Genomic DNA, 16,697 nt, shown 5'->3' with positions numbered 1-16,697 from the left:
GCCCCCTGCCATTTGCGGGTCCTGAACTCACAGTGGCTGTCAGGGTGCTTTCCTAGCAGATCTACTGAGATGGGCGATTAAGTATCAGTCAACAAACAGGGAATTGGTGACACATCTCAGCTAAGGACATAACTGGCCGCTAATTTCTGCCATTATCAAACCACCTCCGGAAAGATCACTCGTTTCCTCCTGGGCAGATTCCACCTTCTGGTAGCCAACTCAGGTCAACAGTCTCCTTCAAAACTTTTTCTGTTTACTAATGTATACCTACAATCCGTAATGCTGGACTTTTTATTTCTTTATTTTACAATTTTTCTTCCTAAGAACTTGTACTGAAGAATCTGTATCTAGCTACCTAAGATGGTGCCATAAGTGATGATGTGTAAACTTTCCACTGTACTCATTTGTGTGACAATAAAGCTAATTAAATTCAATTCTGTGACCGCTAATTGTTTGAACTCTCGTGGGTTATGTCACCCAAAGCCTTTGTATGTCAGATTATGTGCCCTACTTGTGGCAGTGGTTACAGTGAAAGGTTGAAGACAGGGGTGGAGGAAATCGTCAAGTCATTTTCTCTCAAAAGGAAAGGAAGTTACTGAAATTTCTCTCTTTGCAAATTGTTGCACAACAGAGGAACTGCGAGAAAAGATTGGTGCAATAGTATTTGGTTGGGGTCGTCATCAACAGGGAGAAAGTGAGGACTGCAGATGCTGGAGATCAGAGTCGAAAAGTGTGGCGCTGGAAAAGCACAGCAGATCAGGGAGCATCCGCGGTGCAGGAGAGTCGACGTTTCGGGCATAAGCTCTTCACCATCATCACCAAGAGTGCTGCCAATTGAAGTTGAACCTTAACCAAGCTGAATTGGAGAATTTAATTCTGCAGTGTTTTAAAAATTCACAGGTTAAGTGAATTGGCCCTTTTGAGAATTAATTCAGAATTTTCAATCTCACTCGTCATGAATTCTCCAGTTAGATATTGACAGATATTTGGATATTCAGGGAAGCATGGGATAATACAAGATGGTGGAATCAAAGTAGAAGATCAGCATGATCTTACTGAATAGGAAAGTATGGGCAGCACAGTGGTTAGCACTGCTGCCTCATAGCACCAAAGACCTGGGTTCAATTCCCGCCTCAGGCGACTGTGTGGAGATTGCACATTCTCCCTGTGTCTGCGTGGGTTTCCTCCCACAGTCTAAAGATGTGCAGGTTAAGTGAATTGGCCATGCTAATTTGCCTGTGGTGTTAGGTGAAGGGGTAAATCAAAGTTTGGGAGAAGATTTGTAGCTTGGGTGCTCGTTGTTGTGGTTCTGTTCGCCGAGCTGGGAATTTGTCTTGCAAGACAAATTCCCAGCTCGGCAAACAGAACCACAACAATGAAGGGGTAAATGTATGGGTGGGTGGTGGGTCGGTGTGGACTTGTTGGGCTGAAGGGCCTGTTTCCACACTGTAAGTAATCTAATCAGGCTCAAAGGGGCCAATGATCTCCTCCTGCTCTAATTTGTAACATTTTCCACCAAAACATAATGAGTTAAAAATTTTAGAAGCTCAGATTGTGCAATGTGAGCTTCATATCTTCAACCCTTCTTTGCATTCAATCAAGCTGGAAAAGTCATCATACCTAATCAAGTAGGATTTACACTGCAAACTCCAGGGTTAATTGGCAAAGATGAACAATTTCATAATGACTTTGTAGCTGCAGCACTGACCAAGCATCAAAGCGAAATCTGTTGCCACCAGTTTGGAAGGAAAAAATTGTAGTGTTACAGGGGAAAAGGCAGAGAGAGTGGGACTAATTGGATAGCTCTTACAAACAGCCAGTATCATGGTGATGGGCTGAATGGCATCCTCGTTCTATGCTGTAGATTCTACTGTTAAAGCCGTCATTTCTCTTTCAGCTATTACTGGAAATGCAAAGCAGTTTTTGCCCCATCAGCGGTATGGTTGTATCTGTACAACATGAAATCCATCAGCTCAATTAAAGAAGAAGGCAAGTCAGACTAGTTTAGTTTGGGAACATGGTCCGGGTGAACTGGTGGGACCGAATCTTCTGTTTCCACGCTATGTGACTCTATAAGAGAGATCAGCCAACTAGGTTCTTCTTGAGGACTATCAACAGATGTTGGCCCAGTCTGCCATTCCTCACACCCCAATAACCAACAGAGAAAAACAAATTTTATGGAGCTATATACTTCATTTAAGAATTATTTAGATAAGCACTTGAGCATTCATGCTTAATGACTGGCATGATGGGCCGAAAAGCCTCTTTCCATACTATAAAACTCTATGATTCTATAGTGAAAAGGAAGAGGCCTGGATAGCTCTAAATGGACACTTGTTTGAATTGTTTTTAGCACTTCAGGATAAAGAATAATTAGTTAGTAATTCTGCTTCTTTTTAGTGTCCAATGCGCCCTGTGGAAAAGTGCTCATTGTGTCGACACTGTGGCTATAAGAGATGTACACTGTCTTGGTTTTTTCAGAAGAGAGGTTTTAAGGCAGAGGTGACGAGCACTTTGCCAGAACCACTACAGCAAATAGCTTGTGAGGCCTTGGGTTTTTTAAAATTTGGAACAATAGAAGCAGCCTGAATGGGTGTGGTTAAACTCCCACAGAACCAGGATCTTTAGTTTAGCTTTCACCAGTTGGTGTTTGAGTCTTGAAGAGGTGGAAATTAATTTTTCTCCCTCGCTTGGTTACAGCCAAAAGCTGGGGGTTCTCTGCCTGCTACAGGACTTGCATCTGAGATAATCTGTGTGTGAATTTGCCCTTTTGCCAAGGGTGTGTTTGTAGAATGTTACAATATTGGAATGTTTAAATAGTAATAATTACCGTATCTATGATTGATAAATTTTCCAATAGAGTTGTTTCCAACCCCCTTCCTTCTTTTGTTGCATTTTAACTATCGTGGGTGAATGAAGTATGCTGTGGTTTAATCTGATAGTTTGACCTATCAAATTCCATCTGGAATACAACAACTTACATTTACCTTTGTATTAAGAAAATATTAGTGTCTAGACTACCTTCTGAATATTTTAAGGGGGTTTGGTCTGGTCCATAACATCATGTGGTCCGTGTGGATGGACAATCTTTGAACCAAGACAGTATTTCTGCATCATACCCCAGTGAGGAGTGAACACCTTACGGAGAGGAAATATATTCGGCAGGCAACATTGACAAGTGAAAATAGGGTTATTAAAAATAGGTTTGCCCTGACCAACATTTATCCTCCAATCAACACCACTGAAACAATTCATTTTTTCTTTCTATTGTAATATGAGCATGGTTGAAAAGTGTGGCACTGGAAAAGCACAGCAGGTCAGGCAGCATCCAAGGAGCAGGAGAAACGATGTTTCGAGCACAAGCCCTTCATCAGGAATGTGGGGGAGAAGAAGGGGGTTAAGAGATAAGTAGGAGCTATGAGGGTGAGGTAGCTGGAAAGGAAATAGGTAGATGCAGGTGGGGGGTGATGATGATAGGTCGGAGCCAAGGGTGGAGCAGATAGGCGGGAAGGACGATGGATAGGCAAGTCAGTTCAAGAGGGCGGTGCTGAGTTGGAGGGTTGGATCTAGGATGAAGTGGGAGGAAGGGAGATGAGGAAACTGGTGAAGTCGACATTGATGCCTCAACTCCCACCCCACTAATCTCCGGATACAGCGCATTAAGCTCTGCCATTTCCACTACCTACAATCAGACCCTACCAGCAGAGATATATTTCCCTCCCCACCACTATCGGCATTCTGTAGTGACCATTCCCACCATGACTCCATCATTAGGTCCACACCCCCCCACCAAGCACCCTCCACTCCTGGCACCTGCCTCTTGCTGCCACAAGAAATGTAAAACCTGCACCCACACCTCTCCCCTCACCTCCATCCAAGGCCCCAGAGGATCATTCCACATCAGGCAGAGATTTTCCTGCATATCCACCGACCTCATCTACTGTGTACATTGCTCTCGATGTGGTCTCCTCCACATTGGGGAGACAGGATGCCAACTCGCGGAACGTTTCAGGGAACATCTCTGGGACGAGCACCAAACAACCCCACCGCCCTGTGGCCGACTACTTCAACTCCCCGTCCCACTCCGCCAAGGACATGCAAGTCCTGAGCCACCTCCACTGCCAAATCCAAAGCCCGGAGGAAGAACACCTCATCTTCCACTTTGGGACCCATCAACCACAAGGCATCAACATCAACTTCATAAGTTTCCTCATCTGCCCTTCTGCCACCTCATCCCAGATCCAACAATCCAACTTGGCACCACCCTCTTGAAGTGCCCTACCTATCCACCTTCCTACTCACCTATCTGTTCCACTCTCCGCTCCGACCTATCATCATCACCCCCCACCTGCATCTACTTACTGCTCTTCCAGCTACCTAACCTCAACCCTCCTATTTATCTCTTAGCCCCCTTCTCACACCAACTGCCACAGCCACTCACATTATTAATGAAGGGCTTATGCCCGAAACGTCAATTCCACTGCTCCTTGTATACTACCTGACCTGCTGTGCCTTTCCAGCGCCGAACTTTTCAACTCTGATCTGCAGTCCTCACTTTCTCACACCCAGGTTCCCCGAAGAGGATGATAAATTTACCTGAATTGTATCAGATCTATAAGCATAAGGGTTTGCCACTTCCTTCCTGCATCTGCTTTGCCATTCAATGCAATTAACTCAATCTGTACCTCAGCCCCATCCACCTGCCTCGCCTTCAAATACCTTGACATCCTTAGTTAACACAACAAAATGCATTTTCAGCCTTGAAAGTGTCAACTGTCTCAAAATTTGGAGCCTTTTGGGGAAAGATCCTTTCAAGTTCAGGGAGGCAATGACCTAGTGGCATCATCACTTGACTGTTAGTCCAGAGACCCCAGTAATGTTCTGGGGATTTGTGTTTGGATCCCCCCACAGCAGATGGTGGAATCTGAATTCAATAAAAATCTGAATTAATAAGTAAAACCATTATCGATTGTTGGGAAAAACTCATCTGGGTCAGTAACGTCCCCCGAGGGGGGGAAACTGTCACCCTTACTTGGTCTGGCCTACATATCACTCCAGACCCACAGCATTGTGCCTCTGGGCAATTAAGGATGGGCAATGAATTCTGGCAAAGAAAATCATGGTGATTTGGTGGTAGGAATGTAGCTCAGTAAAATGACAAACCAAGTCTATGCAATTTAGATATTTTCTCATCTACCTGTTCAGAGACATTACTACATACCCCCTGGAGCAGGTGGAGCCTGAACTTGGGCTGAATGGCTCCTTGTAATTTTAAAGTGAGAGGAGAAGAAAGAACATGAGGGGTAACATTTATAAAAGACATTTGGACATCTACAAAGGGACAAAGTAAATTGTTTTAGAATTTCACAAACTAAAGGGAGGTTCTAAGAGGAGACTGGGAGAGGTTAAATGGAAAGAAAGAACACCCTGTTGTTCCAGTGACACATTTTCTCAAAGAGGCGTGCTATAGAGTCATACAGCCACGGAAACAGACCCTTCAGCCCAACTCATCCATGCCAACCAGGTTTCCCAAACTAAACAAGCTCCGTTTACTTGCAATTTGGCCTGTACTTGTAATTTACGAAGAATGGAAGGGGTGGTAATTGTGCAATATATGAAAGCATATTTTTATATATTTCTAATCAACTTGTTCAGTGATGCACCTCTGCACCAGGTGGGACCTGAACCCAGGACTTCTGATCAACAACTAGGGGCACTGCGACCGCACCATAACAGCGCCTCAAGCAAACACATTTTTACACAACATGTAATAATGACCTGCGATCTGTTGACTGAGTGAGTGCTTGAGGGTTATCATTTACAACGCAATGAGGATAGAGAGAAGGAATCGCACTGACTGGGTTGCTCTATTAAAAAGCTGGCATGAACTCAATAGATCAAATGGCCTTAGATGTAGGTTTGCTTACTGAATTGGAAGGTTCATTTTCAGACGTTTTGTCACCATGCTAAGTAACATAGCTTCCGGACGAAGCACTGCTAATGATTCCTGCTTTCTATTTATATGCTTGGGTTTCTTTGGATTGGTGACGTTATGGAAGCAGGAATCATCAGCAGTGCTTCGTCTGGAGGCTCACTGAAGATATTACATAGTATAGTGACGAACCGTCTGAAAATGAACCTTCCAACTCAGCGAGCAAACCTAAATCTAGAACCTCAATCTGAGCTACAAATCTTCTAAAAACCCGCCATCAAATGGCCTTCTTCTGTGTCATGATGACTATCCCTTTCATCAGGTAAACTTGCCTCATAATTTAACCCTTTAAGCCCCAATGTCACTGGGTTGAACCCTGACCACATTCCATTCAAGGTCTACAATATCCTGGCTGAACCAAGATGCCCATGAATGAACACAGTTACGCCAAACGGGATCGAGCCATGGCTCTGCACAGTTGCAGCAAAATGTGTTCATCCCCCCAGCAGCTTTCTGGATTGTTTCTGGGTTTGGTCGTGTAAATTCTAGAACCTGAGTTCTCACAGGAAGTTCTAGATTCTTCCAGTCAATGACTCGTAAAAAAACACTGCACCCGGCAACTAAGTTGCCCTCATTCTGAAAATGTGTACGTTTTGATCTGTGTGCCAGTCAGACAGAAAGAAGGGCAGTCACCTCACGTTATGGTTGTGATGACATCTCTAACCCACAGGGACGGAGCCACGATTTTTCTTTCGCCGACGGCTGCCAGCCAATGAAGATGTCTCTTGGTCAAAATAAATCTCTGATTGACCTCTCAAACGCTCATATCTTCTACATCCCCTCCACAGGGAAACCGAAGGGAGGCCTTAAAAGGAGACCGGGAGAGAAAGAAATAGAAAGAAATAACACCCTGTCATTCCAGTGGTACATTTTCTCAAAGAGGCGTGCTAGAGTCATACAGCAGGGAAACAGACCCTTCAATCCAACTCGTCCATGCCAACCAGGTTTCCCAACTAACCTAGCTCCATTTGCTTGCATTTGGCCCATATGCCTCCAAACCTTTCCTTTCCACGGTACCTGTCCAAATATCGTTTATAAATATTATCCCTCACATGTTCTTTTTAAAACTCTTCTCTCACCTTAAACTATGCCCCCTAGTTTTTACGCCCCTATACTAGGGAATGAGCTTTGCTATCCAATGTCCCTCGCGATTTTATAAACCTCTATACGGTCACCCCTCAACCTCCGACGATCCAGAGAAAAAGGTCCCAGTATATCCAGCCTCTCCTTATAACTCAAACGTTCCCAGCAAAATCTTGGTTAATCTTTTCTGAACCTTCTCCAATTTAATGAGTGGCTTGATTGTGGAATGAACTGCCAGAGGAAATGGTTGATACAGGTATAGTTACAACATTTAGCTTTGTACATAAATAGGAAAGGTTGGAGGGATGTGGACCAAATGCATGCAAGTGGGACTAGTTTAGTTTCAGAACATGGTTGTCATAGACCAGTTGGGCCAAAGGGTCTGTTTCCATGCTGTATGACTCTATGACTGTAAATGTTGTAACTGTACCTGCCTCTACCACTTCCTCTGCTGAAAATGTGTTGCTGGAAAAGCGCAGCAGGTCAGGCAGCATCCAAGGAACAGGAGAATTGACGTTTCGGGCATAAGCCCTTCTTCAGGAATCAGGGCTTATGCCCGAAACGTCGATTCTCCTGTTCCTTGGATGCTGCCTGACCTGCTGCGCTTTTCCAGCAACACATTTTCAGCTCTGATCTCCAGCATCTGCAGTCCTCACTTTCTCCTCTACCTCTTCCTCTGGCAGCTTGTTCCATATACGCACTACCCTCTGTGTGAGAAAGTTGCACAAGCCTCACTTTCTACTTTTACATCTGTAGGCAGCGATGAACTCCAGAATATATCACATCCTTAGTCAACAACAGGTGAATAGGGGTCTCTTTTAGCATAACCATAAGAAACAGGAACAGGAGTACAGATCGTTCTGCTATAACACAAAAGCTGTGTTCCTCTGCAGCCTCGTGCTATAGAAAATCAAGCTATGGAAAACTGCTGCAGAAAATTGCGCTGTAGAAGCTAATGCAAAATCACTATATCCATTCAATAGAACGTCCACATTACCCAACTAACGTCCACAATTCGTCAATTGCGTTATAGCCAATTCGTGCCGACGAAACACGTGTTATAGCAGAACGACCTGTAGGCCGTTCGGCCCCTCGAGCCTGTTTCATTATTCAACAGGATAATTGCTGATCCGACACTCCTCACATCCACTTTCCTGCCCTTGCCCTTCTAAAGGGGCAACTGCAAACTCTCTTGTCTGATGGCCATCCATTAGTTTCCTTTTAAGAAAACACAGGAAGTACTTGCATGGATGGGAAAATACTGTCATGTAGCCCCCCCGCCGCTCCCAGGGGAATGGGGGTATGGATGGCTCAAAGGGGAGAGCATGAACAGGATGGGACAAATGGCCTCCGCACAGTCCTCATCTTCCAATGCCCCCCACGACAACACCTTAACCCTCCTCCAGGCCTGGTACGTTTCATAAACCTTTGGGATCTCCAGGATCCACAGTATGTTTGGTCTTTTTGGGGGGTATTATTTGTGCCCTTGGCCATTTTTCAGCCTCACCTTTACACCTCAGTGCCCCATTGGGGAGCAGGTCACGTGGTGCCCGCTCCTCCTCCTCCTCCTCCATCACCCCACCCACACCTGCAGTGTCACGTGTCCCTCCTCTCCCCCCCCCCCCCCCACCCCATCCCGTCCAACCAAACCGGCTTTCCCGCCCATTCCCGCCCCACCTTCGGCCGTTGCCGTACGAACCGTCGCTTTGGCGGGAGGAGGCGCTCGCGCTGGAGAGCGGCCTGGCCGAGGCGGGGACGAGGCCCCATTGGCCGCCGCAGCGCCGGCCGCGATTGGCTGACGCCCCGTTGCTAGGGGGGAGGGCAGAGGCGCGGAGAGACTGCAGCGGCACCGTGTCGGAGAGCGAATCTCTTCAGACCGCCTCCGGGCGGTGCCAAGGGAGGGTGGGTATGTTCGACGCTGCTCTTAAAATGTCTCTCATCATGATGTCCATTTCTCACTTTGGTCATTAGGTTTCCTCCATCTCATTTTTCTACACCCCCCCCCCCCCTTCTTCTTTATGGAGACATTTTCAGATATTTAGAACCTGCAGTGCTTGCCATTTTATACACTTCGTTTTTTTTAAAATCAGGAAGAAGAAGAATCACAGCAAAACAAATAACAAAAAAAAACCCAAAAGTTAAGTGTCTATTTTGGACAGGGAGAAAGAAGAAGAAACTCCCCCCCCACCCCCCCAAGCAAAAACCAACAGCAGCAGTAATACACTGACTGTGGCCCAGCCAGCTCAGTGTCAGTTCTCTAAACTGAGGAGATTCTAAATCTCCTGGTTGTATATATTTTTTTTTCTCTAAGGAGATGCTAATCTCCTGGTTATACTTTCCTCTTTACGCCTGCACTACTGGTGGTGCTTATCTTTCCCTACACTTCACTATGTTGAGAAGTGAACTTTACTTCACTCTGTATTCCTAACAATTTAACAGATTAAATTACACATTGTTATATTGAGAACTGAATGTTGCTTCACTCTGAATTCCTAACTGAAATTAGCAGATGATAATGCACAATGTTATATCTGAATATACAAACATTTTCCCTATACTTGAGTGGATGAGACATTGTCAGATATTTAGATGCTGCAATGCTTGCCACTTTAAAAGTTTTTAAAAAAAAAGACCTTGTTATAATGAGCATTGAATTTTACTTCATTCTGAATTTTTACATACATTATCTCTCCAAATCCAATCAATCTAACAATCCTTGAAACAGTTTTTCTCTGAAATATGTTTTTGGTGAATTCCGGTAGGTCAGCAAATTGGAATGCATTCCATCTTTAAGATTCAGAGATTTTAAATTTTGAACAATCAGTTGCAAGCCAGTTTAAGATTCATGGCCAGGGTTTGTGGAAATGTCAAGATCATAAGAAATAGGAGCAGGAGTAGGCCATTCGGCCCCTTGAGCCAGCTCCACCCTTCAATAGGATCATGGCTGATCTGACATTCCTCATGTCAACTTTCCTGCTCTTTCCTGTAACCCATGATCTCCCAACTGATCAAGAATATATCTCTGTCTTAAATTTACACAAGGACTCTGCCCCCAGAGCTCTCTGTGGCAAGGAGTTCCAAAGACACTCAACCCTCTGAGAAAAGAAATTCCCCCTCATCTCAGTGTTAAATTGGCACTCCTATATCCTAAGACTATGCCCTCTGGTCCTAGACTCTCTCATGAGGAGAAACATCCTCTCAGCATTTTCCCTGCAGAATCCTAACTGTTTCACTGAGATCACCTCTCACTCTTCTAAATTCCAATTTGGGAGTAGAGTCCCAAACCTTTTCAGCTTTTAGTTTGTGTATAAAACAACTTGTTAGACCTCAGCTGGAGTATTGTGTTTGGTTCTTCATGTTATAGGAAGAACGCATTGAAGAGAATGCAGAAGCAATTCACAAAAATGGTTCCAGAGATGAGGAATGTCAGTTATAAGGCTAGTTTGAAGAATTGGGACTGTTTTCTTTGGAGAGAAAGGTGCTGACAGGAGATATTATGGAAGTTATAACACTGACACAATGTGGAAAATTGCAGTGCTATGTCCTGGATACATAAAGCAAGGAAAATCTGTTCTGGCCATTTATCACCTTATCAGTCTATTCTTGATCATCAGTAAAATGATGGAATGTGTCAGCAACAGTGCTATCAAACAGCATCTGCTTAGCAATAATCTCAGTGATGCACAGTTTAGGTACGGTCAGAGCCCCTCAGCGTTGAACTCATTACACCCTTGTCTTAAACATGGACAAAAGAACTGAATTCCAGACATGAGGTGAGAGTGACAGCCCTTGACATCAAGGCCTCATTCAACCGACGGTGGCATCAAGGACCCTTAGATAAACTGGAATCAATGAGTTCTGGAGGCAAACTCTCCACTGGCTGGAGTCATACCTGGCACATAGAAAGATGGTTGTGGTTATTGGAGATCAATCATCTCTGCTCCAGGTCATCTCTGCACTAGTTCCTCAGGGTTCCTATGCCTAACCATCTTCAGCTGCTTTAGTAATGACCTTCCATCTATCATAAGGTCAGAAGTGCTGTGTTTGCCAATAATTGCACAATGTTCAGCATCATTCGTGACTCCTTAGATACTGAAAGCCATTCACCATCTTGACTTGGAAATGTATCACTATTCCTTCACTGTCACTGGGTCAAAATCCTGGAATTCCCTTTCTAAGGGCATTGTAGGTCAACGTGCAGCACACGGACAGCAGCGGTTCGAGAAGTCAGCTTGCCACCATCATCTCAAGAGCAACTTGGGATGGGCAATAAACACTGCACCAGCCAGCGACACCGACATCCTACAAATGAATAAAAAAAATTTAAGAAATGTTTTCAAAATCATGGGTGGGCTGGAAAGTGTAGATAGGGAGAGTTCCCTGCTTGTGAAGCATCAGAAACCATAAGGTTAGATTTAAAGTGATTTGCAAAAGAAGTAAATGCAAGGTTAGAAAAACCATTTTTACTCAGCGAGTAGCTGGAGTCTGGCACACACTGCCTGGAAATATGGTGGAGGCAGATTCAATTTAGGGATTGCAGACATACTGGATAAGTATTTGGACAGAAATAATACACAAGGATATGGGGAAAAAGCAGATTAGCACAAGCAAATGACGCTCATTTGAAGAGTTGGTGCAGGCATGATGGGTTGTATGGCTACCTTGTGCACCGTAACACTTCTGAGATTCATTAAGAAGGTGCTAATTATATTGGGAATTGATGGAAGAGAATTATGAAAAGAACAGAACTTTTAACCGTAATATAAAGAGCATACACAGCTTTTGCCAAAGTGATGATTGGCAATCAGGAAATAACCATTTGGGAAAGTTTCCATCAATTGTATGCAAAATTAATTTATGAAGATAGGATCTTTCATGACTTCAGGGCATCTCAAAATACTTAACAGAATCTACTATGTCAGCATTCGTTTACTACACTGGTTCTGAGTCCAGATGGTAGTTTAGATTCCACCCCAGTAAGCCAACCACATAATCTAAGCTGACAACATTGGAGTGAGACATTAAACTAAGGGCCTGTCTACCCTGTCGAATAGATGCAAAATATCCCACAAGAACTATTTGAAAGAAGAATAGAGAAATTATCTCAGGACATTATTAGCCCATCAATCAACTTCAAAGAAGTGGCTTGCCTGGCCAATGTCACGTTGCTGTTTGTGGGAGTTTACTGTATGAAAATTGGTTGCCACATTTTCTACAATAAAGCAATGACTATATTCTAAAATATTTATTTTTCTATTCATTCACGGTATATGGGTGTCACTGGCCATCCCCAATGGGCACTTGACTGGGTGGCTTGGCGAGTTTTGAGAAGATTTATAGCTCAGCTTGATTTCTGGATGTAGGTTTGCTTGCTAAGCTGGAAGGTTCGTTTTCAGATGTTTCATCACCATACTAGGTAACATCTTCAGTGAGCCTCTGAATGAAGCACTGGTGCTGTAGCCTGCTTTCTATGTATATGTTTGAGTTTCGTAGGGTCGGTGATATCATTTCCTGTGGTGATACCATTTCCCACGATGATGTCATTTCCAGTTCTTTTTTCTCAGAGGCTGGTAAATGGGATCCAAGTCAATGTGATTGTTGATAGAGTTCCGGTTGGAATGCCTGAATGAGTGGCTTGCTTGGGCCATTTCAGAAGGCAGTTAAGAGTCAAACACCTTAATGTGAATCTCATGTATGCCAGAACAGGCAAGAATTTCCTTCTTTGAAGGGTATTGGTGGACCAAGTGGATATGTGCGACAGTCAGCAATGGTTGCTATTTAGTTTTTAATTCCAGATTTTTATTGAATTTGAATTTTTCCATCTTTCACCATTCAAACCCATGTCCCTCGAACATCACACTGGGACCTGGATTACTAGTCCCATTTACAGATGACCCCAAGATAGGTAGGAAGGTACGTTGTGAAGATGACACAACAAGGGTGCAGACAGATTTGGATAGGACAAAAAATCTGAGTGAGTGGACAAAAATCTGGCAGGTGGAGCATAACATGGGCAAGTGTGAATATTTTCACTTTGACAGGAAGAATAAAATAGCCACGTGCCACCTAAACAGAGAGGCAATGAATTCCAAGGTGTAGAGGGATCCAGGTAGCATGGTGCATTAGTCACAAAAGGTTAGTATGCAAGAACAGCAAGTAATCAAGCAGGCTAATGTGATGCTATCCTTTAATACGAGAAATATATATATAAGGATATTATGCTTCAAGCATTGTACAGTTTTGGTCTCCTTATTTCAGGAAGGATGTAAATGCGTTGGAAGCAGTTCAGAGGAACTTTACTGGATTGATACAGCGAGTGACTGGATTATCTTAAGAGGAAAAGGTTTCCACTAGAGTTCAAAAGAGCAAGAGCTGATTTGACTGAAATTCATAAGATTTTGAATGTCTTGGGAAGTAGGATGTGAAATGGATGTTACCTCTTATGGGTGAGTTTGGAACTAGGGTACACTGGTTTCAAATGAAGGATTACCCTTTTAGGATAGAAATAAGGGGAACATTTCCCCTCAGAGGGTTATGTGACTTTGGAACTATCGGCCTTGGAATGTGCTGTACGGAGGATCATTGAATATTTTTAAGGTGGGGTAGATTCTAGTTAGGTTGAGTTATCAAAGGTTATTTGGGATAGATAGGAATATGGAATTCAAAACACAGATAGGACAGTCATGATAATAAAACAAAGAACTGCAGTTGCTGGAGGTCCGAAACAAAGCAATTGTTGGAGAAACTCAGCAAGTCTGGCAACATATGTGCAGAGAAAACAGAGTTAACAGCTTGAGTCCAGTGTATCATAGGAGCAGGAGAATCGATGTTTCGGGTATAAGTCCTTCTTCAGGAATGAGGAGGGTGTACCAAGCAGGCTAAGATAAAAGGTAGGGAGGAGGGACTTGGGGGATATAAAAGTGAGATATATTAGCGATATATATCTTTAATTCTTTAACTTGTTGTTAATGTTGCTGAGATTCATAACATACGAGAATAAATGGGAGGGAAATGGAAGAATTTGACGGGAAAGTTCAAGATGCTTACACGTTCAGAATTTAATAAGTGTTTCATTTTAAGTGTGCCATTATACCAGTCCTTGATGATGTTGAACAGCGTGATTTTGCAGGATTTCAATGAATCTTTGACAATGTTAAATTTTCGTACTGGTATGTATAAATAAAATTTCCAACCAATAATTCATTCTTGTTCCTCTTGCTTTTATCCGGTAATTACCTTTACTATAATTCATTGCAGTTTTCTTCTTTACCTGGGATTAGTTGTACGATCAAATCGACTTATGCTAATCATACAGTATTTCGAACTGTAGCATAAATTTCAGCCCCTCAAAACTATGTTAGTCGACCCTATAAATTGAACCTTTAAAAACAGTCCAAAAAGTCAACTTTTATATGATATGTATGGTAAAATGAACAGAAATGTGCTTTTGAATGAAAATCATGTTCTCCACCCCCAGTGGTGTCCACTGGTCACGGAGACCTGAAACACAGTCTCTCTTCACACTCTTGACAAATCAATTAAAGCAATTATTTTAAATTAAAGCAAAGTGAACAGGTGGAAGCCATTTAAATGGGCATGTAATGAAGAACAACATCTCAAAGGCAATTTAAGAATTTAAATTGAGATGTGGTTTTAGGAGGAGATAGTGTTCAATAGCATACAGTCACTTCATAAGTGTTTTAAATACTTAATTAAGCAATGCCCTCCAGTTGTGTGCCTTTATGTATTTAATATACCATTATCAAAAGATGCTATATAAATATAATTTGTTAATTTTGGCAGTACTTTTGATGCCTTGCATTGTTGCCAATCATTTGCAGGCACCATGTCGGCATTGAAATCAAATACTGCCATTTGAATGTAAATGTTGTAACTTAGAATTTGGGATTGATAGATCCGAAGTAGGAACTAGTAGTAATCATTCTCGGATGATGTATTTGCATGTTATTTATACTGTGTGACTTATATGTTAATAAGGCTTAAAATAAACTAGAGCCGTTTGTGTTATTTTAATTTCCCGATTGCTCCTGTACCCTGCTATTTATTTCTTAATGTCACTACAAGTTACATAATTTTAATGTTATCACTGGAAAACAAGTCTTTTCCAAGCATTTCACTTGTCATATTTGTTACATACACAGCTGCTTTGTAGCATGTTACAAGATTGTAAATCAGTTGAAGTCAGGTGTTGTCATAAACTCTTTGAGAAACTAATTTCGATCCCGACATTGTGTTGCCAGGTTGTAACAGTCAGTAACTTCAAAGTTTGTTCTGTTACAAAGAATAATAGCAGGAGTTCTAGCTAGGAATGATTGATTCTTAATTATTTTGCCTTATATTGAAAAGTTGACACATGAGCAACCTATTCTGTATAAGCATGTATAACCTACGTGCTGATCGTTTTCCTAATCAAACTGATCAGGATCACACTGTTGGAGTAGGTGGCACTTGAACCTGGGACTCCTCGCCTAGAGGTATGGACATTACTACTGTGCCACAAGAGCTCTCTATAAACTGGCTAGATATTTAGGTATGTAGGATTTGCTGTATTGTTTTATTCCTGTTTCATTCTCATTAGGAATTCCACTTTAAGTGCTTTAGCTGCTGAGTGGGTTTTGATTGAGGCTTTGCACATAATGGTGGTGAGCTTCAGATTGTTCCTGACTGCATTTTTAATCTGCTTTGAAATGGTTGACCTCAATCAAAGCTGTCTAGGGATAAAAGACTTGGGTTTGTATATCGCTCTTAATAACTTGTGGACACTCAAAGCATTTTACACTCAATTAAGTACTTTGGAAGTGTATTGTATTATATGGAAAGTGGCAGCCAATTTATGCACAGCAAATTCCCACAAGCAGCATTGGGATAATTACCAAAACATCTATTTCTGTGATAAATATTGGCTAGGGTACCAATACTCCCCTGCTCTTGTCCCTGGGATCTTTCCATCCACACCAGCAGGTGGATGAACCCATAATTTGACATCTCACTTGGAAATAGCACCTCTGGCAGTACAGCACTCTCTCAGTACTGCCTTGCTTTTGTGCTTAAGCAGGACATAACCCAGAAATCTTGTGACTCAGAGGCAAGTGTGCTACCTGTTGAGTCACGATCATCAAAGCAGGCCAGATTGTGTTAGGACTCTTACTATTGACCCCGGTATATTTCAGTAATGAGTGACAGCTGGGGGAGGGGCATGTCATGCAGAATTCCAACCCTGTAAACATGGTTCCGTGATCCTTGACAGAGAGTGCTTACGTGTGGCTATTGAATGTGGATAGATCTCTGATGGCCTTCATGGTTGAGCAGCCTGCTACCTCTCATACATGAAGCACATCTAAACTAGAAAAATGTCAGTGGAGTTTCTGTCATTGATGGAGCTATAGTTATGAAAGTCAGTTTCTCTGAGCAGAAGGGCTGCTAAGCAAAGAGTGAATGTTTATGGGGAGGTAGGCAGGAAGTGTAGTATCAGATCACACATGTTCCTAAATGGCAGAACAGAATCAAGGGCTGAAGGGCCTACTCCTGCTCCTAATTCATACGTTCAGCAAAGTCTGATCACATTGGGTACGAATCAGAAAGCTTGGTGGGTAAAACCAAT

At 42.8% G+C, this 16,697-nt stretch overlaps 1 protein-coding gene across 1 annotated transcript in view; it reads right to left on the bottom strand.

Moving 5' to 3' along the window:
- The window catches only part of meiosin (meiosis initiator), an 87,161-nt gene extending 78,346 nt beyond the window's left edge, over positions 1-8,815 (bottom strand). Inside the window, exons 1-2 of the mRNA XM_072549411.1 lie at positions 8,753-8,815; positions 6,626-6,797 (exon numbers count right to left, since the gene is read on the bottom strand). The gene's annotated coding sequence lies outside the window, so the exon portion shown is untranslated. The remainder of the gene's footprint in view (positions 1-6,625; positions 6,798-8,752) is intronic.
- Positions 8,816-16,697: the final 7,882 nt, after the last annotated feature.

The sequence above is a fragment of the Chiloscyllium punctatum genome, chromosome 29, assembly GCF_047496795.1.
Source record: "Chiloscyllium punctatum isolate Juve2018m chromosome 29, sChiPun1.3, whole genome shotgun sequence".
NCBI classification, from domain to species: domain Eukaryota; kingdom Metazoa; phylum Chordata; class Chondrichthyes; order Orectolobiformes; family Hemiscylliidae; genus Chiloscyllium; species Chiloscyllium punctatum.
Note: the sequence above shows the minus strand (reverse complement) of the source record. Positions and strands in the feature narration are given on the sequence as shown.